Source organism: Macrobrachium nipponense, chromosome 1 (genome assembly GCF_015104395.2).
Source record: "Macrobrachium nipponense isolate FS-2020 chromosome 1, ASM1510439v2, whole genome shotgun sequence".
NCBI lineage: Eukaryota > Metazoa > Arthropoda > Malacostraca > Decapoda > Palaemonidae > Macrobrachium > Macrobrachium nipponense.
This window is the reverse complement of record NC_087200.1, coordinates 146,540,003-146,563,879: the sequence shown is the minus strand read 5'-3', so window position 1 is coordinate 146,563,879 and position 23,877 is coordinate 146,540,003. Positions and strand designations below refer to the sequence as shown.

General features: G+C 42.9%; 1 protein-coding gene across 5 annotated transcripts in view; it reads left to right on the top strand.

Moving 5' to 3' along the window:
- Positions 1-23,877, top strand: part of LOC135219726 (probable ATP-dependent RNA helicase DDX28) — a 158,879-nt gene that overhangs the window by 26,833 nt on the left and 108,169 nt on the right. Inside the window, exon 1 of one of the 5 annotated variants that reach the window (XM_064256734.1) lies at positions 19,779-20,015. The exons of 3 other annotated variants lie outside the window; for them this stretch is intronic. The gene's annotated coding sequence lies outside the window, so the exon portion shown is untranslated. Of the gene's footprint in view, positions 1-19,778; positions 20,016-22,275; positions 22,607-23,877 lie in introns of those variants that run through there. One more of the 5 variants, XM_064256733.1, reaches the window with a different exon arrangement.

The window sequence follows — 23,877 nt, the reverse complement described above, 5'->3', positions numbered from 1 at the left end:
GAGGTGTGCAATTGTTCATTGTTCACCCCGGATTAGCAGATGTATTGAAAGACATCGCCTACTCCCACACCTGCCAGCTCTACTTCCAAACGTTCAGCCCATGAGAAGCAGTTCTTCAGGCGGCACTCCCCTGTGTTTCATTACTGAAGAACGCCCCGCTTTCATTGCACACCGGACAGCAATGAAATGGCGGTTAGCGTTTTCAGTCATTTGTAAGCACAGGTTTAGAATCTTGAGATTCCTTCTCTCGATTCAGCTGGAAGACGTAGGTTGCATTCATTGCCTACCTTCGTCTTCAACGTCACATAGTGTTGTTTCTCCTTAAGCTGAGATTCAACGTCTATGAGAGTTCTTGCCATCAGGGACCTCGGTCTTTTGAAGGCAATTGACTTTCGCCTTTTGAGTTTATGCATTAAGAGAATCATCGCCCACGCCGTCCGGCATCGGTGACTAACAAATATTTTGATTTGTTTGGTCTCTCAGCATAACTCTTTAAAGGGCGAAGGTCACGTGACTTACCCGGATGCTTGGACAACTTGCCTCTACTGATTCCGAACCAGTCAGTCGGCAGCTGTCAGAGCGCCCGAGTCAGTTACGAACTATGCTGTGGACTTAGTTCGGTTGTTCCAGAGCAATCATTACTTCGTCTTAATAGCTTGTCAGTATGAGTACTGTCATAACCAAAGTCGAGAAGAGGGATAGGTCATATGACTATCCCCTTCTTTTCGTCTTAGGTAACTGCATGACTTCTCTTGAGAAGTCAAGCACAAAGGGATGGGGATTTGTGACGCTCGATTTTCGTACCGATCTTCGTAGCGAAGACCTCAGAACCCTTCGGTAACTGACGATTGGTTTGAGTCCTTCACAATACCCTCCCTAATGGACTTCACCGCCTCCGATACGAAGGCTATGCTGCTTTGTCCTGTGAAGGCGCGACGGAGCTGTCTGAAGAAACTCGACACCCAGGATGAGTGTGGACGCCTCTTCATCATTCTCTCGCGTTCCGCAAGAACTTCTCCGTGGCGCAGGTAATGAAGGCAGGGGCCTGGTCCAACCGGACCGCAATGACCTCCTTCTACCTTCGGGATATTGCCCACAGTTCCTTGGATCTTTTTCCTTGGGAACCGTGGTAGTTGCTCAACACGTTGTGTAGTTAACCCAGACCCTCGCAGGCTGAACAGCATCGAGTCCTGGTGTGACCGTAAGAATGGATGAGGAATGAGAGTGTGACTGGCTCCTCTTCCCATCTTTTTCTTTCCTCTCACCTCTGGGTAGAGGGAACAACCCCGGTCCCGTCACCCTGCTGGGTAAGACGAGATGCAGGTGAGCTACTCAATAGAGCACCATCCTATCCCTTTCAGTAGGGATAGGAGTAAATATCCACCACTTCCTCCAACAACGGGGGGGGGAGGAAGTGGATGCCAAATTGAGACAAACCCATCATTTTATGATTGTCTCTTGCAAACAGGAACAAGTTCTTGCTTGCTGGTACGAAGAGATACGCTTGCCTCTCTCTTAGTACTTGGCCCAGAGGTCTGACCATTGATCCTGCGGTGCACACCCCGATCAATCGGACAGAGGTTTGGATCCCTCCCTTGCTCTTACGACCAGGGAGGCACTCCAGGGTTGGACGAACACCAGTCTGTTCACCAAAAAGACTCAGATTCCTCCCACCAAGAAGTGAGTCTTCCTATTGTTAAAGGACCGATGGTTTGTATTACGTATCGGAACAAATGACAATTTGTCGAAAATTGCATTTTTCCTAACTATACAAACCTGAGGTCCTTTACATATAGTCCCACCTCATGCCACCCTCACTCTGCAACTTTTTGCATAGGGCCTAAAGCAAAAGTGATTCGTCACCTCGCGGGCGCGCGCGCACGATCGGACAAGCAGTTAACTACCGTTCTCCCTTGTTCGAAGCTTACGACCGTCCCAGCTGCCGCTAGTTACCTTCCTATGTTAAAGGACCTCAGGTTTGTATAGTTAGGAAAAAATGCAATTTCGACAAATTGTCATTTTGTTGCCTATATTACTGAAAGTATGAAACTTTTTATTCCCAGGGTCATGGTTTGAACTGAATTCATTTTTACCTAGTAATCGGTAGTTTTTATCCTTCTGCCATCACAACTGAAACTCCACAGTGCTTATTTGATTGTTATTATACACATTTTGGTCTCAATTCACACCACATTGCACTTTAATCAAGTTGCTGTTCCTGGTTCCTAAGCGCTCGCGCCACAAACACAGTTACGAACAGCAGACGACGAAACTGCAAAGTTTTATTCCCTAAATTGTTTACTTTACTCGTTATTTAGTTCAAATTTACTTTGTTATTCAAAAATTTTAATTTAATTCATGTATATTATCCTTTTTTTGCAACCAAATTACCCCAAAAAATTACAGATATTTCTAAAGTAGATACAATCCAATGTTTCTAACCTTTTCGTACATCTGGCTGCCAAAAACCATAGAGGAATGACTACGGATAAGTGGATTATATACATATTTTTTTTTTGCTTTTTTGTGTTTGCTAGCACTTTTTTCATTTTCGATTTCAGTCTATATTTAGTATTTCTGAATTTTCTTTAATAACCGTATGCCAGAAATAAATGTAACCTTTAATGTTTGCATGCTAAGAATGGCAAAATCATCGTTGCCACATTAGTGGAGGCTTCACACATACGCCGATTCATTATTATAAACTGTTTCCATGAATTCTAGTTGTCATAGTAATGCAATAATGATAAAATTGCTTTAATATATATGTATACTGGCAGTCCCCGGGTTCTACGGGGGTTCCGTTCTTAAGACGCTTCGTAACCCGAAAATCGTCGTAAGCCGGAACAACGTTCTTGAAAACATGTCCACAGGGAAAATTTCACTAATTTGCAATTTTTCTTAGGGCCGTATCTCTAAAATGATCACTAATTTACTTTTTTGTACATGGAACTTACCCAGCAGATATATACTTAGCTATAGACTCCGTCGTCCCCGACAGAAATTCGAATTTCGCGGCACACGCTGCAGGTAGGTCAGGTGATCTACCGCCCCTGCCGCTGGGTGGCAGGAATAGGAACGATTACCGTTCTAGAATGAGAGGTTTTTTCAAGGTAAATGACAATAGTCATGGCTAAGACATATAATTGCTGCAGATCGTGCTAGATGGAATGAGGAAACACGGCATCTTCCGATACCTCTGTGAACCACATAGCGAGGTTTTTTCTTCACTTTCAGAGGGAAGAATCACCTATGTATATATCTGCTATCAAAGAACGCAGTAAAAGGCTATACTCTGTCTCTACAAGGGGAATTAGAGATAACAGAGGATTAAGATCTTCGGGATCTTATACGATACCGCAATACGACAAGAGTAGGATATCATGTAATTCGAATGGGATCTTTTTGTGGCCACAGATTCCGTGTTCCGACAAAATGGAACTGCTCCTCATGAAACTTCTTTGAGGAAGTTTATGAAGGAATTCTTTGTTTCTCTTAGCCCTATACGACCAAGAAGACAAGTGAATTTTTTGTGCATTGGAATCTCGCATCAGATTCAATGGAGACTCGGCAATGGGTTCTTGCCAGCATAGTATGTCTGGCAAAAGGACTAAATCCCTCTATTCCTGACGCAACGCTTTCAGATAGAAGTTTCGTTGCCCAGGCAGGGTACTTACATTTTCATCTACAGAAGAAGAGATGGTTTAAACGTTTGCCTACAGTGTCTTCGGGGTGCGATGAGGGCTCAAAATGCTTCCCAGAAGGTATTCAGAAGGGATACAATAAGACTAGAAATCAGGGTTCCGCCCAATTTCAGCTCAGAGTCTCCTTCGACTTCCAGACTCCTTCCCTTCCTTCGGGCAAGGATAGGGAAGATTCTGCAACGAGGAACCTCATCAACATGTAAGAAGATCTCGTTAGCAAAAGAAGTGTTCACGAAGGATCCTTCTCGGAGGAAGACTCTTCTCTCTCGTATTGTTAGATATCCTGTCGTCTACTGGGTGTAGCTGACTAAAATCACCTCCCCTTGCCAGGGGCCAAAAGCTCCAGTCTCCTGATAAACTATGTGGTTGTTCAGGACTCTCGGACAATGTAGCGCCAGCCAGGCGCCAAATGCCAATACAGGCGAAAAACGCCAGAGGCGGACAGTGCCAAGGAACTCTGTCATGGTCGGATACTGAGAAGGAGCGGGCCTCCAACCTGGAGCAAATGTGCCAGAGGCGAACAAATCGGACAGATATAAGAGTGTCCGATGTGGACATCGCTAGACAGCTTAGAGACTCTTCCAAGCTCGAAGCTCCAGCAAGTGTGGAGGAGCCAAGCCAGGCGCGAGGCGCCAGCCAGGCTCTAGGAGCCAGCCAGGCTCTAGAAGCCAGCCAGGTGCCATCCAGGTGCCAGGCTCCTTCAAGGCTAGGCTCCAGTCAGGATTGAGGATCCATCCAGGCGCAAGGCTCCTTCCAGTAAAGAGAAACCTAAAGCTCTGTCATGTAAGAGGGCTAGTCCCCATTGATATGATACAGGTAAGGCTCTGCCATGTAAGTGGGTCAGCCCCCATTGGCACGATCCGAGAAGGCTCTGTCGTGTAAGCGGGCTAGCCCCCATTGACATGATCCAGAAGGGTTTGTCAGTCATAGGTCCCTACCTCGCTGAAACTCTTGAGGCATGCAGACTCATAGACAGTAATCATGAAGTCTTCTGCCAGGCTCCAGGTGCCTTCCAGGCGCAAGGCGCCAGCCAGATGCAAGGCTCCAGCCAGGCGCGAGGCGCTAGCCAGGAAGGAGGAGCCAATCAGGCACCAGCCAGGCGCGAGGCGCCAGCCAGGCGCAAGGCGCCAGCCAGGCGCAAGGCGCCATCCAGGCGCGAGGCTCCAGCCAGGCTCTTGGCGCCATTCAGGCGCAAGGCTCCAGCCAGGCGCAAGGCGCTAGACAGGCGCTAGGCGCCTGCCAGGCACGAAGCGCTAGACAGGCGCTAGGCGCCTGCCAGGCACGAAGCGCTAGCCAGGCGCAAGGCTTCACCCAGAAGAGATCGATATCAAAGAACGCCCTGGCCTTCTTTGAGACATTGTGATCTCCTAAGCACTTGATAAGTGCATTGATGATTCCTTCAAACAGCTGAGAATTAAAAGCGCATGAAGGGCGAGCTTTTCCGAATTCTTTTTCTTTCCCTAACAATATGTCATAAGGACATATTAGCTGTCACATATGGAAGATGCAACTCTGTGTTGACTTCCCATTATCCGAAGGATATCAAGATAACCTTCGAGGGATCCTTCTCTCTTGGTTGATACGTGTCTGCGGATACATTGCTGGGATAGGGAGCAGATACTGATCCTTAACTAGTGAGTTAAATTTTATTTAACGTTGTGTTTTTTCTTTGGGTAGTTTGAAAGTAGTTTGTAGATAACTCTTTTCAACTTAAGCACTAACCCTCGTGTTAGGATCAGGTGATCGGGATCGGTGTTGTGCTCCTTAATTATGCCACTAGGCATAGGCATATTGTCATGTAAGAGGCTTTGTCGAGTAAATGGATAAGACCCCATCGACAGACCCACAAGAACTCTTAGCCATAGGTCACATCCTCGCTGAGGCTCTTGAGGCGAAGCAGATTCCTAGGCATTAGCCATGGAGTCTTCCGCCTGATCAAGTAGGAACCAAGGTTTTGGTTTATTTATTTATTACCTACAACGTATGTTGTTTACCTGTCTATTCAGTAAATAGTTGTCTCTCCCACCACCAAGGGTGTCAATCAGCTAAGTATATATCTGCTGGGTAAGTTCCATGTACAAAAATGATATTGTTAAGATACAATAAAGTTTTGTACATACTTACCTGGCAGATATATACGATTGATGGCCCACCCAGCCTCCCCTCAGGAGACAGGTGGAAGAGAAAATCTGGTTCTAGAACGGTAATCGTTCCTATTCCTGCCACCCAGCGGCAGGGGCGGTAGATCACCTGACCTACCTGCAGCGTGTGCCGCGAAATTCGAATTTCTGTCGGGGACGACGGAGTCTATAGCTAAGTATATATCTGCCAGGTAAGTATGTACAAAACTTTATTGTATCTTAACAATATCATTTTTCATGTGCAACACTGTGTATTCACAAATTACTGTATATTTGCATTAAAATACAAGAGAGAGAGAGAGAGAGAGAGAGAGAGAGAGAGAGAGAGAGAGAGAGAGAGAGAGAGAGAGAGAGAGAGAGAGAGAGAGAGATTACATAAAACCATTAAATTCGTTGACCATTGTATGGCATTGTTACTTTCCCAGCTCCGAGTGTCACTGGAGTTATGAGGTAGGGAAATTGATACAGAAAAAGACGAGGGGAAGAATTTTTTTGGAAATTAGTTATCGTATTATTACTACTTCTATTATTATTATTATTTGTAAAATATAATAAACACGTGCATCTACCATAAAAATTCTCTCATACTCAGTAAGAAAGAGGAATTATCCTTTCAAGTGAAATGGAAAGGTCATTTTCATCTCTTTAAAATACGACATGAATTTTGTAATTACAGTTTTATTATTGTTATTATTATTATTATTATTTATTACTATTATTATTATTATTATTATTATTATCATTAAATAACTGAAATTATCAATAAACATTTTACATACTAGTACCATAAAAATTCTTTCATCTCGGTGAAAAGAGAGAGAGAGAGAGAGAGTGTGTGTTTATCTCTCTCTGTTCTCTCAAAAAATACTTATAACGCTTCCAGTGAAAGAGAGGGAGGGAGTTACCGCTATGACACATTATTATCTTGTGTGGCAAAAAAAGAGAGAGAGAGAGAGAGAGAGAGAAGTGCAGAGAGAGAGAGAGACGAGAGAGAGAGAGAGAGAGAGAGAGAGAGGAGAGAGGAGAGAGAAGGATGGAGAGGAGAGAGAGAGAGTTAACCTTAATTAAAAGTGACATGGATAGATTAGTATTGTATTTCTTTAAAATATTATCACATATGAATTTTGTAATTACAGTTATTATTATTATTATTATTATTATTATTATTTGAAAGTATTAAAAACAAATAGTACAAGTACATAAAAAATCTCGAGTCTCAGTAATGAGAGAGAGAGAGAGAGAGAGAGAGAGAGAGAGAGAGAGAGAGAGAGAGAGAGAGAGAATTTCATGAGCACTTGATGGCAACACAGCAGCTCATCCCCCCCCTGTCACAGAGCTTGATATATCTGACAGTTTTAGTACCTGGAGTTAGAGAAAGGTTAGAGAAAGAAGACTGGGATTTCCTTCATTCTTCCATAATTTTTTAAATATATAAGCTAAAATCTTACTAATTTACTATGGTACTTTCTTTAATGAATTGATATTATTGCTGTATTAAAAATTTATTTATATTTTGAAAATAGTAAATCATTTATTTATCATACAAAAAAAACATACATCTTAGAAAGAGAGAGAGAGAGAGAGAGAGAGAATTATTATTTTTATTATGTGATATCATTTCAACTTATTATTATTAATACAGTGTTAATCAAAATTAATATTTGAAAAATTAGTAAATCATTTTTGTATTATAAAAATGTATTTAGTCATGAAAATAAACATCAAAATACACTAATTAGTGATTATTTTCGTCGGAAAATACAAAGAGAGAGAGAGAGAGAGAGAGAGAGAGAGAGAGAGAGAGAGAGAGAGAGAGAGAGAAACTATGGTTTTTATATCCAAGTCTAAGTAGAGTATAAATGGATTCTTTAAGTGAAATAATGTTTCAATGATATTTTGCCTTTGTTTTGTGTATTAAAGGATATGTATACTGTTTGAGAATGCGTTCCTTATCCTTGACTATGGTTACCATACAGTTTAATAGCGTAAATTAATTTATGCGCCCTCCGCTCAGAAACTAGATCTGCGTATGAGGTATCGTTAAAAAGCATAAAAAACCATCGTAACCTTGGAATTTGCGTTGTAATCTAACCAGAAACTTAGTTTTGGTAATTATGTATACTGGAAGCAAGCAATAATTTTTTCATTATTTGCGCTTTTGGACTGTTATAAACTTTGCGCATCGCAAGCTAGTATTCATTCGCTCGGAAACTAGTTCCGCATATGAGGCGTCACTAAAAAAATTAGAAAAATACGACATAAAAAGTGTCGAAAATCATCATAACCTCAAAATTTTTGTTGTAATCTAACCAGAAACTTATTTTTATTAATATACACTGCTAAACTATAAAGGATTTTTATCATAGTATGCGTTTTTTAAAAGCGTCGTTAACTCGGAGCGACGGAAGCGTCAGCGTCGTAACCTCGGAACAAACGTCGTAACCCAGGGCGGATTTTTCAATGAATATTTAAGAAAAAGCGTTGTAACCCGAAGCTGTCGTAACCCGGGGACTGCCTGTACGTATATACTTCCAATGCATAGCCTAATTTCACCAATTTCAACGTTTTGTGTGTACGTAGTCTTATACCCAGTTTGGAGGGTCAACACATACCGATTGGCAACAGAGAGAGAGAGAGAGAGAAAGGAAGGCGAAGGAACGAAGAAGGAAAGGGGTGGCGGTGGAGGAAGGGGGAGAGGGTAGGTGGAGCTTTTTACGCATGTTCGTATCCATTTCTGCATAATGGAGTTTTTGTCTCTTGGTACAAGGACAAGTGTCGTTATTCTTTACGATTAGTGATTCACGATACCCTTATAAATTACGGCACTGGGTGTAATGCACTATAGTAAAATCTCGTTCTGATACGAGTGTTCGTTACAGAAATAGGTATTGCCCAAAAACGTGCTTGCACTGTCGCTGAAACCCATAGTAGGTATGCTGCTTAGTTGTCAATCAAGTTTTTGCAATCAAGTATTTTTTACAAGCTAGCTATTGAATAAATTTGTATTTTTCTCAATCAAAACATATGCCCCTCAATGCTAATTTTCCTCTTTTAACGACTTTCTGGTCATTGCAAATTCGGCCCCATAATTTCTTATGGTGCGAAAACAGAGGCCCAGGGACCGAAAACGATTGCGTCACACTACGGCGATAATCCGGCAGTAAAACATCTTCATATATCCAAAAAGTAAATAATAAAGATATATATATGCGCATTACGATTATACCAATTACATGAAGAGCTGATAATCTTTATGAATAACTGGTAAACTGTTCTGCATGAAAGTTGAGTAAAGCAATTATTTACAATAGGTACGAAAGTCAAGATGTCGTGACGTCATAATACAGGACTTAAAAGAACGTTCTAATTCCAAAAAATAATTACTTAAATTTGAGTCAGAATCAAGTTACTTTTTCAATAACGAATATTTTCAAATTAATCATCATAAATAGTGTATTATTGATGTTTTACTATTTATTTAAAAAATTATCGAAGTGCACGCTTCGTTGTCGTCTTCTACCAAAACAGTTGTTTACTCGGTGAGGGAACGTTTTCCGATTGTTGTGATGAAAGTGCCCCAGCGTCTGTGGGTACAAGTGGTGTGCGGATTTATCACAGGAAATGGTTAGTTTATTGACACAAGCGACTCCCTCGTAAAACCATCGAGAGGATGGCGTCAATTTCTTCTAAAATATGTTTCGAGTTGTAAGTAAAAATGTTGAACGCCCGTTTTATTTGGGTGGAGATTTGCACTACGTTTGACACCCTTTTCATTACCCTCTGTTTAAATCTTAAAAATTTGGCCTTAATTTCTAACTTTGGAGAAAATACTTACTTCGAAAGGAGAGTAGAGGTCTTTAGCTCCGTTTCTCACCAACAACAAGTTGCGACTGATGCCCATCTCCGATGTCAGGACGCGTTATAATGTACTTTTTTTGGGATTGTTCACGCTGATCGTACATGGTCCACTCTGTACCCTGCGGTTTTTTACCCTACCTACCTATCTAGGGTAAAAAACCGCATGGTACAGGGGTGGACCATGCACGATCAATGTGTACAACCCCCAAAAAAGTACATTATAACGCGTCCTGACACCGGAGTTTTATAATAATGAATCGGCTGTATGTGTTGAAGCCTCCACTAATGTTGGGCAATTTCGTGATGATTTTGCCATTCTTAGCATGCAAACATTAACGGTTACATTTATTTCTGGCATACGGTTATTAAAGAAATTCAGAATACTAATATAGACTGAAATCAATGAAAAGTGCTAGCAAAACAAAAAAAGCAAAAAAAAAAAAAATATTTCTGGGCTGGCAATCGCTCGTGTCGCTGCGCGAAATATCCTTTAATCTATTATTTCTAGGGTAAATGTACTAACACATACCAGAGAATAAATAAAATAAAGAAAAAGGTCAGTATAACTGACTCGCTCACCCTCCAGGAGGGTGTCGGTATGAACACTAGGCGAGTGAGACCACTACCACGAGCCAAATGCCAATAGAAATCTCCCACTACAAAAACCCTCCAAGAGGGGAGCCGCCCACAGAGTGAGCAGCTCGTACTACTACTACTCCATCCCATGCTGCCGACTGCTGCGCCTCTGGTGGACATCCTTTTCAGTTAGCGCACACGAGTCACACGTGTTATTTTTCTCTCTGTGTTTTTTGTGCCCTGCCCTCTGGATTATCTATAATGGAGCGTGCAGCTATCGCAGCAGCTAAGTTAAGTACTCAGTATTTACGGTTAGTTGGTTTTTTCCGGCCCTGAGACAGTATTTGCCGTTTTTTAGGTTATAAATACGATCTCGGGGGTGGTCGGAAGCATGGCAGCATGGTACCTGCCTCGTGGTGGGTTCGTTCTTGGTCTCCCATACCTAGAACATCCCCTTATTTATGTACGCTCTATATTATTATCCGCTTTACATAGGGTACGGTCTACTCAGGTTTGTCATGCATGCATGTATTTTACCTTATGTAGGCTTCTTCTATCCAGACCCTAGTCCAGGTTCTTAGTATCGGCCTCTGACTAGCTTTGAGTGGTAGACTTGCCTTCGGGTTAGTCGTACACTCCTGGATTTTTTCTCCTGCTATATTACCTTCTTTCTTTCATTTTTATTTATTTATTCCATGTATTTTGTTATAGTTAGGTTAGTTAGGCGTCTGGCTTAGCCTAGGTCCTGGCTTCTTTGAAGCCTTATACTTAATCCGCTCATCAGTTCAGGTAGTTATCCCATCAGCAATCTCTCTGATCAGTTGGTTTTTGGGACCAGTGGGCCTATATGCTACCTGCTTTCAGTTCAGTTGCTTCCCGATAGCATCTCTCTGATCAGTTGGTTGTCCTAGGCTTAGTTGTCGTATTTTGGTCTTACCGCCTCGTGGTCACTACGTGATCACGGGACAGCCAGACGCCTGTCCAGTCACCCTTCCCCCCCCTCCCGCTCTTCCATAGAGTCGGGCGGGGGTGGGTCGGTCTGCCCATGCTCGCTCCGCTACCCGAGCCTGCCTCCCTCTCTCCCCTCAGACGGAGGGGCTAGGGAGTCGGGACAGACCCAGACTGGTCTCGACCTCTCCGGCTTCTCGGTCCGGCCGGGTGGTACGTAGTGGGGGGTACTGGCCTTTCCCCCCCTCCGTTGCTACCTTGTCGCTCCGGGCTAGCTCGAGCCTGTATGTCTTCTCGCCCTTTCCCACCTTACTAGGGCTCCTCCCTGATCGGAGTCCTGGTATCCAGCGGAAAGATGTTAGTTCCACCCACAGCAGAGTTGGACCGGAACATACAGTGGGTCACTGCTAACCTTACCGTATTGCTGAGTTACTACACTCCGCTACGCACTGGACTTAGTCCGGTTCGTTTGTGTTTTAGGTTTAAGTTATCTTTAAGTTTATCTTAAGTACCTTAAACCATCCCCCCTCCCTTACATGTCTTACCGGATCTCTCCGGGATTATAGCCTATTCAGGCAATGCAGGGAGGGGTTATGCCCAAAATTTTTTCCGAGCTCCGGCATGCAACGGAGTTCTTCTGTCCTTTAGTCTGTAAGTGATACCTTTTAAGATACTCATGTGTCTTCCCACTTACAGCCCCACAAACTGTGAGCATCCGGGATGTTCCGCCACACTTCAGGACCCATGTGGACACGAAGTTTGCCGGTCCCATGCTCCATGCGCGACTCCGCACGGGGACATCCAGGTCTGGTACCATGAGACGTGTACCATATGTTACGATCTGGTGAGCCAGCTTTTGGAAGGGGTAAGTATTCCATCTCCAGTAGCTGCTCCGCCTTCTAGTTTTAGTGCTTAAGTTTTCATCATTTACTTTAACTTAAGGCATCTAGTTTAAGTTATACTTTAAGTTTTAGTTTTAAGTGATTCTTAAATCTAAACTACGCCCTCTCTTACAGGCGCCGGCAGTAAGGGATACCGCACTGGCTACCCTGCGGGCCTGGGTCGGCGGTTTTGGGAAGTACGCCGCCAAGGGTCAGCCTTACATCCTGGAGAAGCGGTTGGCATTATTGATCTTCCCCGGAGGCAAGGCGACAGGATACGTCGACCCGGTAGAGGCGGACCCGACTATCGCCTTCATCCAACAACAGCTGGCTGCCTCATTAACTGATCAGACCAGGATATCTCCACGGAACGTCGCAACCCTGGATATTAATGTTGAACCTATGGTAGGTATAGACGACCTGTTGGTCGAGGTAGGTAAGGGGTGTGGACACCCAAGGCGGGTCACCCTTGGGCGTAACTGTTTCTTCTACCCCTGCAACCTCTCCATCCTTCCAAGGCTTTACGGGTGACGAATTATATTCTCCTCCTGACGCTTCGGTTAGACCTAAGGTCAAGGCTAAAGTGATGACCTTGACTAAGACGTCATCGTCGTCTAAGAAGACGACCTCGGCTTCATCCTCCTCCCGTAAGTCTCCGGCTGGGAATCCCGGGAGCATGACAGGTCTAAAGCTTTCTTAGTTCCGGCTCTAAGTCCTCGAGGAGTAAAATCCTCCAGAGAGAGATCTCGCACTCCGGCAGAGTCACCAGTTCCGCTACCATTGGTTCCGATTCAGAGCCTCCCCTCCACCTCCGCAGCAGCTCCGGCTTTGGACTCCAATGCTGGCCTGTTGCAACAGGTGGGCGACCTGGTTGGGTCCCTAAAGAGTAGCATGGAACAAATGATCTCTCGTTTGTCGGATAGGATTACTTCCCAAGACTCCATTATAGCCGGGCTGAGAGAAGCTCCTCTAGCCTCTCCTCCACTTTCCAACACAAGTGGAACTCAGCTTCCTCCGTATGACTCACTACCTCCGTTCTCTATGAACAACCCATGGAGAGTAGCGTCATACGCCCCCTTCCAGGACGGTCTCATCTCTATACCGGAATTTGGGACTCGAAGAATAGAGGACTTCGAGTTCTACCCGGAAGGCCTCCAGCCTCCGTTCATAGGCTACGCAAGGCTCACGCCTTCGGCTATGGTTCGGGACGATAGGGTACCAAAGGAGACAGTCCTCTATTCACGAGACCAGGCTCAGAGAGAATGGCTCAGGTGTTTAGAGGACATGGATTGTTCTAATACCAGATACAACCGTTTAAGAGTCCCTTACCATTTTCACAATGGATGAGAGTACCCCGCTCCCGTTCCTAACCAAGATCGCGAGGTCGACCATCCCAGCGGCCCAGAAGGGGGAACCTATACCTCAGTTGAAGGAAGCAGATCCCACATCTCCGTTACTCCCCTCAGTTGGAGAATTGTGGGAAGACTTGCCGAACACATTCTCAGCTGGCAAACTCAAACCGGACTGTGCTATGGAGCAGTTTGGTGAAAAGCTACCCAGGCTCCCAGATAGCCTTATTCAGGCTGAATTTGACGCAAAATCACGACTAGCCAGATCAATCAACTCTATGGCTATGTCTGAGGTAGCAACCATGGCCTATGGATCAGAACCGATTTTTAAGCTCATGACCAAAGCCCTGACTCAAACGGTACAGTCAGATATGTTTGAGTTTGCCACTGCTAGAACGAATTGTAGGAAGCATGTCCTACAAGAGGCAACCATTCGGCATGAGCCGAATAGGTTACTCTCGTCTAACATCTGGGGAGCAGATCTCTTCCCAGAAGCTATGGTTAAGGAAGTCCAGTCAGAGGCTACGAGGTTGAACCAGAGCCTTAAGGACCGTTGGGGCCTTACGGCTAAGAGGAGGCAAGACCTGGCAGCTAAAGGTAAGGGACAGAGGAAACCCAGACGTTTCCAACCTTACCAGAAAAAGCAACCACGCTTTCCTCAACAAGTTCCAGCAGTGCCGTTAGTGCAGGCAGCCCAACCTTCCACTTCTAAAGGTCAATCACAGCCAATTTATGTGATATCCCCTCAGCCTCAGCCCTCCACCTCTTACGCCATCTCTCCAGCTTACAATCAAGCCTTCGAGAGTCAAGCTTCACAGAAGTATGACCGCTCGAGTAAGGGAGGCAGAGGTAAGCGGTCCTTTCGAGGGAGAGGATCGGGAGGCCCCTTTAATAGGGGAAAGCACTTCAGAGGAGGCCGAGGCGGTTACCAGAACCAATGAAGAACTTCAGGTAGGAGGGAGGCTGTTTCACTTTCGCCACCGGTGGAACTTCAGCAATGGCTCAGAGCATAGTGTCAAAAGGTCTGGGTTGGAGTTGGTTGACGAACCCACCTCCAGCCAGGCCTTTCCGTCAACTTCCTTCCAAAGAATTGACAGAGTACGCGGAGGATCTCCTTCAGAAAGGAGCTATAGCGAGAGTCAAGAGATTAAAATTTCAAGGTCGCTTGTTCAGCGTGCCAAAGAAAGGCTCACAAAAAAGAAGGGTAATCTTAGACTTGTCCCGCTTAAACTTAGCCATCCGCTGCGACAAGTTCAAGATGCTCACGATCTCACAGGTGCGGACCTTACTTCCCCGTGGGGCCGTCACCACCTCTATCGATCTTACAGACGCCTACTATCATATCCCTATTGCAAGACACTTCCGTCCGTATCTGGGTTTCAAGATAGGAGACCAGACATTCTCCTTCAAGGTAGTTCCATTCGGACTCAACGTGGCACCCAGAGTGTTCACGAAGTTAGCGGAAGTGGTAGTGCAACAACTCAGATCACAAGGGATTATGGTAGTAGCGTATCTCGACGATTGGTTGATCTGGGCCCCAACAGTCGAGGAATGCAACAGAGCTACACTGAAAGTGATTCAGTTCCTGGAATATCTAGGCTTCAAGATAAACAGGACCAAATCAAGACTCTCTCCAGAGTCAAACTTTCAGTGGCTGGGCATTCAATGGAATCTATCCTCCCACACTCTGTCGATTCCATCAACCAAAAGGAAAGAAATAGCGAAGTCAGTCAAGCAATTTCTAAGTCACAAACTAGCGTCAAGGAGAGCTCAGGAAAGGATCCTGGGTTCTCTCCAGTTTGCATCAGTGACGAACGTCTTAATGAAAGCCAAACTGAAAGACCTAACCAGAATCTGGCGCTCGCGAGCAAATGTCAGGTCCAGGGACAAAACTATCCTCCGTGCCTCTGATTCTCTAAAGAATCGACTTCGGCCGTGGGCGAGAGTCAAGAATTTGTCAATGTCAGTACCCCTTCAGTTCCCTCCACCAGGGATCACCATCCACACAGACGCGTCCTTAAGCGGCTGGGGAGGGTATTCCCAGGTCAAAAAGGTTCAAGGGACTTGGTCACCTCAGTTCCGTCAGTTCCATATAAACGTACTGGAGGCAATGGCAGTGTTCTTGACTCTAAAAAAGTTGCGCCCACCAAAGTACTCCCACATAAAGCTAGTCCTGACAGCGCAGTGGTAGTACATTGTATAAACAGAGGAGGCTCCAAGTCACGTCATCTAAATCACGTCATGGTAGCCATCTTCTCCCTGGCAGACAAGTTCAGTTGGCATCTTTCCTCCACTCACATAGCTGGAGTGAGAAACGTCATAGCAGACGCCCTATCCCGATCAGTGCCCCTGGAGTCGGAATGGTCACTGGACAACAGTTCGTTCCAATGGATTCTTCAAAGAGTCCCAGGGCTACAGGTGGATCTCTTCGCATCCCAAGCGAACCACAAACTGCCATGTTATGTAGCCCCCAACCTGGACCCTCTGGCCTATGCCACGGACGCCCTGGCTCTAGACTGGAACAACTGGGAGAAGATTTATGTCTTCCCTCCAGTGAATCTTCTCATGAAAGTATTGAACAAACTCAGGACATTCAAGGGTCAAGTGGCTCTAGTAGCCCCAGACTGGCCGAAGAGCAACTGGTATCCTCTAATTTTGGAGCTGGGCCTTCGTCCCCTTCGGATCCCCAGTCCCAAGCTCTCCCAGTCAGTACAAACGAAGACTGTGTTCGCTTCCTCAAGGATTCTCAAAACCCTAACTTTATGGATTTCATGAAGTTTGCGGCAAAAAGAGATGCGAATATTGACCCTCAGAATATTCTCTTCTTGGAATCCGATAAAAGGGATTCAACTTTGAGACAGTATGATGCTGCTGTCAAAAAGTTTGCAATCTTCCTGAGAGAATCAGATATTAGAATCATGACAGTTAATTCAGCTATATCCTTTTTTAGATCCTTATTTGAAAAAGGTTTAGCAGCTAGCACGATTACGACAAACAAGTCAGCTTTGAAAAAGATATTTCAATTTGGATTCAACATAGACTTGACAGATTCCTACTTCTCGTCTATTCCTAAGGCATGTGCTAGACTTAGGCCTTCTGTAAGGCCTACGTCAGTTTCATGGTTCTTAAACGATGTTCTAAAACTGGCTTCCGAAACCGATAATGACACATGCTCGTTTATAATGCTCTTAAGAAAAACCCTATTTTTATTAAGCTTAGCTTCAGGAGCAAGAATTTCAGAACTGTCGGCTTTATCCAGGGATCCGGATCATATTCAATTCCTTCCCACAGGGGAAGTCCTACTTTCTCCGGAACGTAGCTTTTTAGCAAAGAATGAAGATCCTTTGATGAGGTGGGAACCTTGGAAGGTACTACCCCTTCCACAAGATGTATCCCTTTGCCCAGTTTCAACCTTACGAGCCTTTCTGTCCAGGACCTCCTCATCCTCATCGGGTCCCCTCTTTAAGAGGGAAAAAGGTGGAACTTTATCCATTAAAGGCATCAGGCAGCAAATCCTGTACTTTATTAAGCAAGCCAATCCTGACTCTTTCCCGAAAGCACATGATGTCAGGGCAGTAGCCACCTCAATTAATTATTTCCAACATATGAACTTCGATGAGTTGAAAAAGTATACCGGATGGAAATCGCCGACAGTGTTCAAACGTCACTACCTTAAGTCCTTGGAAGCTCTGAAATTCCCAGCAGTAAGCAGCGGGTAAACATAGTTTTCCCCTGACCTCTAGCTAATTTGTAGTAGAAGATTCAGTCCTCCTTTCTACCTGCCTCACCCAACAGTTCGTCTATTCCTGCCTTGTTCATTTGCATTCACCTTGTGTCTTAGCTGCTTTGGTGATAGTGTAGTGGGTGCCCCTTATTGTCTGGCTAGGGACACTCACAGATGATTATAAACATTGATCTCATGGATGTTACCCCCTTATTTTATGCTAGGGGATACATCGTATTATAATGGTTACGGGTTTTGTATATTAAGTCATATACATTCCTTTATATATTATTATTGTTGATTGTTTTGTTTATCTGTTTATATTAATTGCTATTATCCTTTTGATACATGCTATTACACAGATATCATTTGATACATGTAAGTCATTTTACCTGTATATATGTAAATTACCTTATGTTAACAAACATGATTAGATTTAAGGGTAATTTAAGCATATTTCTATTTTTGTATCACTGTGTATATGTATCTTTTTAGCAATTATATTCCCTTTATATATATTTTATCTTTTATTTGAGACCTACTCTGATTTATTTTATTTTATTACTTTATTTACAATCTTGTGCTATTTCTCTGGTACGATTTCGCGCAGCGACACGAGCTGACCCGCCCAGAAAAGGGATTTTGACGTAAGGAAAAATCTATTTCTGGCGATTGGCTCGTGTCGCCAGCGAATCCCACCCTACCCATCCCTTCGCCCAAGATTGTCTGCTAACTTCAGGATGGCCACCAGAGGCGCAGCAGTCGGCAGCATGGGATGGAGTAGTAGTAGTACGAGCTGCTCACTCTGTGGGTCGCTCCTTCCCCTCTTGGAGGGTTTTTGTAGTGGGAGATTTCTATTGGCATTTGGCTCGTGGTAGTGGTCTCACTCGCTAGTGTTCATACCGACACCCTCCTGGAGGGTGAGCGAGTCAGTTATACTGACCTTTTTTTCTTTATTTTATTTATTCTCTGGTATGTGGTTAGTACATTTACCCTAGAAATAATAGATTAAAGGATATTTCGCTGGCGACACGAGCCAATCGCCCAGAAATAGATTTTTCCTTACGTCAAAATCCTTAATAAATATACTTATCCGTAGTCATTCCTCTATGGTTTTCGGCAACCAGATGTACGAAAAGGTTAGAAACATTGGATTGTATTTACTTTAGAAATATCTGTAATTTTTCGGGGTAATTTGGTTGCAAAAAAGGGACAATATACATGAATTAAATTAAAATTTTTAAATAACAAAGTAAAATTAAACTAAATAACGAGTAAAGTAAACAATTTAGGGAATAAAACTTTGCAGTTTCGTCGTCTGCTGCTCGTAACTGTGTTTGTGGCGTGAGCGCTTAAGAACCAGGAACAGCAACTTGTTTAAAGTGCAATGTGGAGTGAATTGAGACCAAAATGTGTATAATAACAATCAAATAAGCACTGTGGAGTTTCAGTTGTGATGGCAGAAGGATAAAAACTACCGATTACAAGGTAAAAATGAATTCAGTTCAAACCATGACCCTGGGAATAAAAAGTTTCATACTTTCAGTAATATAGGCAACAAAATGTTGTTTTATTGTGCTGATTACAACTGCAATCTTGAGTAAGATCAATAAACGTTACATATATAAGCTAACATTGTTCAAATGAGTGCTGGGAAGGCTGGGAAAGATGGTTGTCGTCACTGATCAGAACCTGTACATCCACACGGTAGCCGCCATATTGGATTTCAAAACTGCCTTGAAAACATATTTTACGAAGAGCGTCACATGCTTATTTTAGTTCGTATGGGCTTTCACATATCACATTATGTTGACGAAACTTCAATCTTTTGAATGGTATGCTTGGAGTTATAATTGTATTCTTGTTTCACCATTTAATGACAGATTTCAAGTTGTCGACTGCTGCCAAAATGGAAGTTGCTCTTTCCTTCATCTTTAACTTGAGGACAAGCTTTTTAGTTTTGAGAAAATAGGTCTTCCTCTTCGACTTCTAGGCAGATGCATACATGATGCAGATGATCAGAATACACTTCACAGATCTGAATAATACATATGGCGATGATGATGATACCGATCATTCATACACACTGTACTATGACGTCACAAATGCATGAGGCGGAGCCTTCCATTTTAGCTAATGGGTATCAGAAGCATTCAGAATCCACTTTGCAGATCTGAATAATATGTATGGCAATGATGATGATACCGATCACTCATACGCGCTCAGCTATGACGTCACAAATGTGTGAAGCAGAGCCTTCTGTCTTAGCTAATGGCTGATCAGGAAATATTTCTCTCGCGTTCCCCCCACCCCTTCTCTCAGATATCAGCAAACGACCCCCCCCCCCCCCACCTAAAATACTTGAAAAAACAATAGATTTGATACATTTGTGACGTGTGACTCGCAGACTTTGAACGGCTTTGCAGATACAGAAAATCTATTTTTGAGAACTAGCGACCGCATAAAAGGGGAATTGCACAATCTGATCACGCATATTTCAGGACCGAACTGTACATAGTAACTTTGCTTTTTGATCACTTACCCCTTAAAGGTGTTGTAGGGTCCAGCTCGACCTGGGAAGTGTCTGAAAAGTGGGAAGGACAAAGGCAAGGTGAACGCAGGTTCTGACATGATTGTAGTGTGTGGACTACTGGCCTTTTGCAGGTCGATCACATCCAGATTCAAGATGGATATTGATTTATGGGAAAAAAACATGTTTTTTGACATAAGCTTGGGGTCACGCACAACCCGTCATACCTATCCAAGGTTAAGGGGGCCGACAGCTAATGCCATTTTTTAAGGACAGGACTTTGACATTCATACCACTTAATAAGGTGACTTGGGACATCTTCAAACCGCATGTGATGATATTTCATATTAAGACCTGAGATTACTACCATTTATAGACCTGATGTAGACCTCTATTTAAATGAAAGTTTTTTTTCTAAAAGTAATTTTTTTGTTAGATATGAATTTTTGTCATTATGGTATAAAAACAAACCCTATAAATCAGGAAAAAAAATTTATATAAAAAAAGTGAAACAGAAATTGGAAAAAAGGGGCTTCATTTGATTGTTCTATAATGTCTTTCTAAGTTATATACCAAATTTCAATGTTATAGTGTTCAAAGTTTTCATGTGTATTTTTACAAAGACAGTGTTAATAAATAATGATTATTATGAACTTATATTTAATTTTTGGGTATTAATAAACCAATACTATGTTATTTATCATAATTTAATCATAAATGAAGATCCCTTTGCTCATATATCGTAGCCTGGGGCAATGCGTCAGGCAAGATGGGTTACTCCTTCCTACGCAACTCTCTCTCTCTCTCTCTCTCTCTCTCTCTCTCTCTCGTCCATTCACTCCTCTCTCTCTCTCCAAGCTCCTCTCTCTCTCTCTCTCTCTCTCTCTCTCTCCTTCACTAACTCTCTTCTTCTGTATATGTATTAGCAAGATGTTTTGCTTGTCTTTTCCTCTTTGGCAAGATGAAATTCTTGCCGAAACTAAGATCAACAGACGTAAAAGCAAGAGAATGTCAGAGGTGAAACTCGAATGTGTACTCTCTTTTTACAAAGACAATGTCAATAAATCATGATTGTTATGAATTTCATATTCCTTTTTGGTTATTAATAAACCAAAGCTATGTTATTTATCATAAATGAAGATCCCTTTGCTCAAAGACCTTAGCCTGGGGCACTGCGCGACGTGTGCGTCAGGCAAGATGGGGGACGTTCCTAACTATGCACCCCTCCCTCTCTCTCTTCACGTACGTATATGATATTCTGTAATCATATTAGACTGAATTTTCTTTGTCTGTACGTTAGCGAGGTGTTTTGCTAGTCTTTTCCTCATTGGCATGATGAAATTCTTGCCGAAGCAAAGATCAACACGTAAAGCAAGCGAATGTCAGAGGTGAAACTCGAACGTGTACACTGAAAGGTGGTAAGCTGACTCCATTCCCTGCTGCTGCCTCATGGAATCTCTATATATGCCATTGCTCACAATTTCTTTGACAATAATTATCAAAATTTATAATAACTGAAGAAATATTGCATTTTCTTGTACGGATCAATGTTTTGTGCTTATTGAGTCACGTTTACTAATTACCCTGTAACGACGAAAGTAAGAGGAATTTTGACGAAATATTGTATACGTATTCTCCATTGCCATATGAAGCTCCATGAATTTTTTCATGACTTTGCATTTTTCACCCTATACCCCCATATATAAGGGTTCTGGCTGGACCCCTTAATATGATTACCTATTCTTACAAGACACACAGAATTGTACTCCATCCTTCCTTATTCTTTTACCTGTGGTTGCTTTGTTCCTATATTCAATGATTCTTTCAATTTAAGAATTGGGTAATATATCCATCTCCTTGGCAAGTAGTATAGCCTATTAAATGGATTTTTTATGTTTCTGCTACATTCACCAGCTTTAGAGTAATTCAGAGGATTTTGTAGAGGCCTGAGAATAACCTGTACCTTTACGAAATATAACTATTATTTCTCCTATTTCCCATACTGTCTGTCAGTTTGGTGGAGGCAATTACTTTGAGTAAGTCCACCAGATTTTCTATTTAGGTTTCTCCCCTGAATGAACTTCCCTTATGATTTCATGGATTTCTAGGTAATCAGTTGGAAAGTCAGGATAGCTGTTGCTACTGTGGCTGACATATATTAACAATTTCTTCCTTGTTGGTTAAGCCACCATTGGGCTAATGTTCCACTGGGACTTTTACATTCCTGAGCAACCATGATAGAGTCTCTGTCACATAGTATTTATTCTCAGAGGAAAGATTATCTCTCATCTGCCAGAAACTTCTCTCAGGTTTCTTGTATGAGGTGTTTTTAAAGGGTGTCTTTGTGATGGCATATTTTTACACAAGGAATAAATGTTCATAAACTTTCTTCTCATTTACATATATTTAATATACAAGGTAAGTATTCCACCCTCCCTTATCTGTCTGACGAGTGTGACTCTCGTAACAGCACCCAATGCTCATAGTCCATCCCTACCTTGAGAGGCTTCCTCACTCAGGTGTGTGATTTAGGAGTTGGGACTTTGACGTGGACAGAGCAACAGCAGTCATGTTCTTGAGGAGTGTGATTTAGGAGTTGGGACTGATGTGGACAGAGCAACAGCAGTCATGTTCTTAAACAATACCTCCTACCATAGGAGTAAATCTGTATTAGGCAGTGGTTTGTATCCTTGCAGGAACAAATTGTAAATTCAAGACAGATACATAAACCTGAAGTCTTTGATGATAATCCCATCCTCAAACAACCCCACATATTTGTCCTTGTTGTCAAAGGAAAAAGTAATGCCAACAGACAAGGGGTCCCCCAACCCTTCACCTGCCAATGATTAACCACTACTCTACGAAGCTTTAACAACTGGACCAGCTTTCACTGAGGTATTTTGCTAGTAATCCTGGACATTTTCAAACTATTGTTGTTTTTACCCCCTGGTTAGAAGCCCCACATCTTCAAAGGATTAAATACAGTTTTGGGTGAGATTCAAAGGTTTGAAATAAAAAAACCCTACTGAAAATTAAATTTTTTAGTAATCAAGGCAATTGTCTTGAAATATATTTATTAGTGAGGGCAAGTCTGAGCTCACAGAATAAAAACAATAAATAATACATTTCTGTGTGCCCATAGGTGTAATTCTTTCAGGATAGAGAAAAATAGGCAAGTACAATTCATAGACACTTTCTGAGGGGGAAGGTAAAAACTAAGTGGGAAAGGAGAAAAGTACATTTTTCCAAAACTTCATTCAGAAGTACAATTATGGATTCTCACTGTGTTTTACAGCCATGGGATTTTCACAGGTTCTGCTAGGTATGTATCATTTTTATTACTAGAGAAACAAATCCAGTTATGTAATTGTACATACGTATATTTAAAGGTAAATCTGTACAAATTTATCTTTAAATATATGTATATTTCTTTAATTATTATTATTATTATTATTGTACTTAGGAAGCAGACCCTCTCTCAAGCATGCTGTATTAAAAGTATCGGCCACTTCAGCAGTGTTACTCTTGTAGAGATTCTTCTCTATTTTTCGAATAGTGGCTTTTTCCATACTACTCAAACAGGCTAGTAGAGTGCCTATGGTGGTTATTATCAAATACAGGGTCAAGATCGGTGTATATATTTCAATAAACTATGATATCATAGTCATCAAACTCATTCACGGTTTCTGTCTCTCTCTCTCTTTTTCTTCTATTAAGCTTTTGTCTGGACTCTGGAGCTGCCAGACACCCTCTAGGCTGGGAAGCTGAGGGTGGACTGCTTCTGGTGTGGTGTCCTTCCTCCTTGTATTTGGGGTCATCAGCAGGGGGTCTGCCCCATGCTGATCTATTGGCTGGTGGCGGTAAGTCCCCCTTTTCATTGGTCACTTGAGGCAGGTCTCAAACCACTTCTGCCATGTTGATGGTTGCGTAGCTGTAACCTCCTAGACCTCCTGCGCGGTGTGGTGAATTGGCTGCAGGAGTATCCTGTTTGGGGGTGTTATCTTCCGTAAAGTTGTCATGATCGGTTGTGTCATTGTTGGTTGCAGGTCTTCTCATACTCATGGGGGAGGAGAAATCCTTCCTGCGTTGTATTTAGTGCTGGTCTTATTTACTGGATGAGAAGCGCCTCCAGCAAGGGTAACTGACAGGCATCAGGGGCCTTCCCG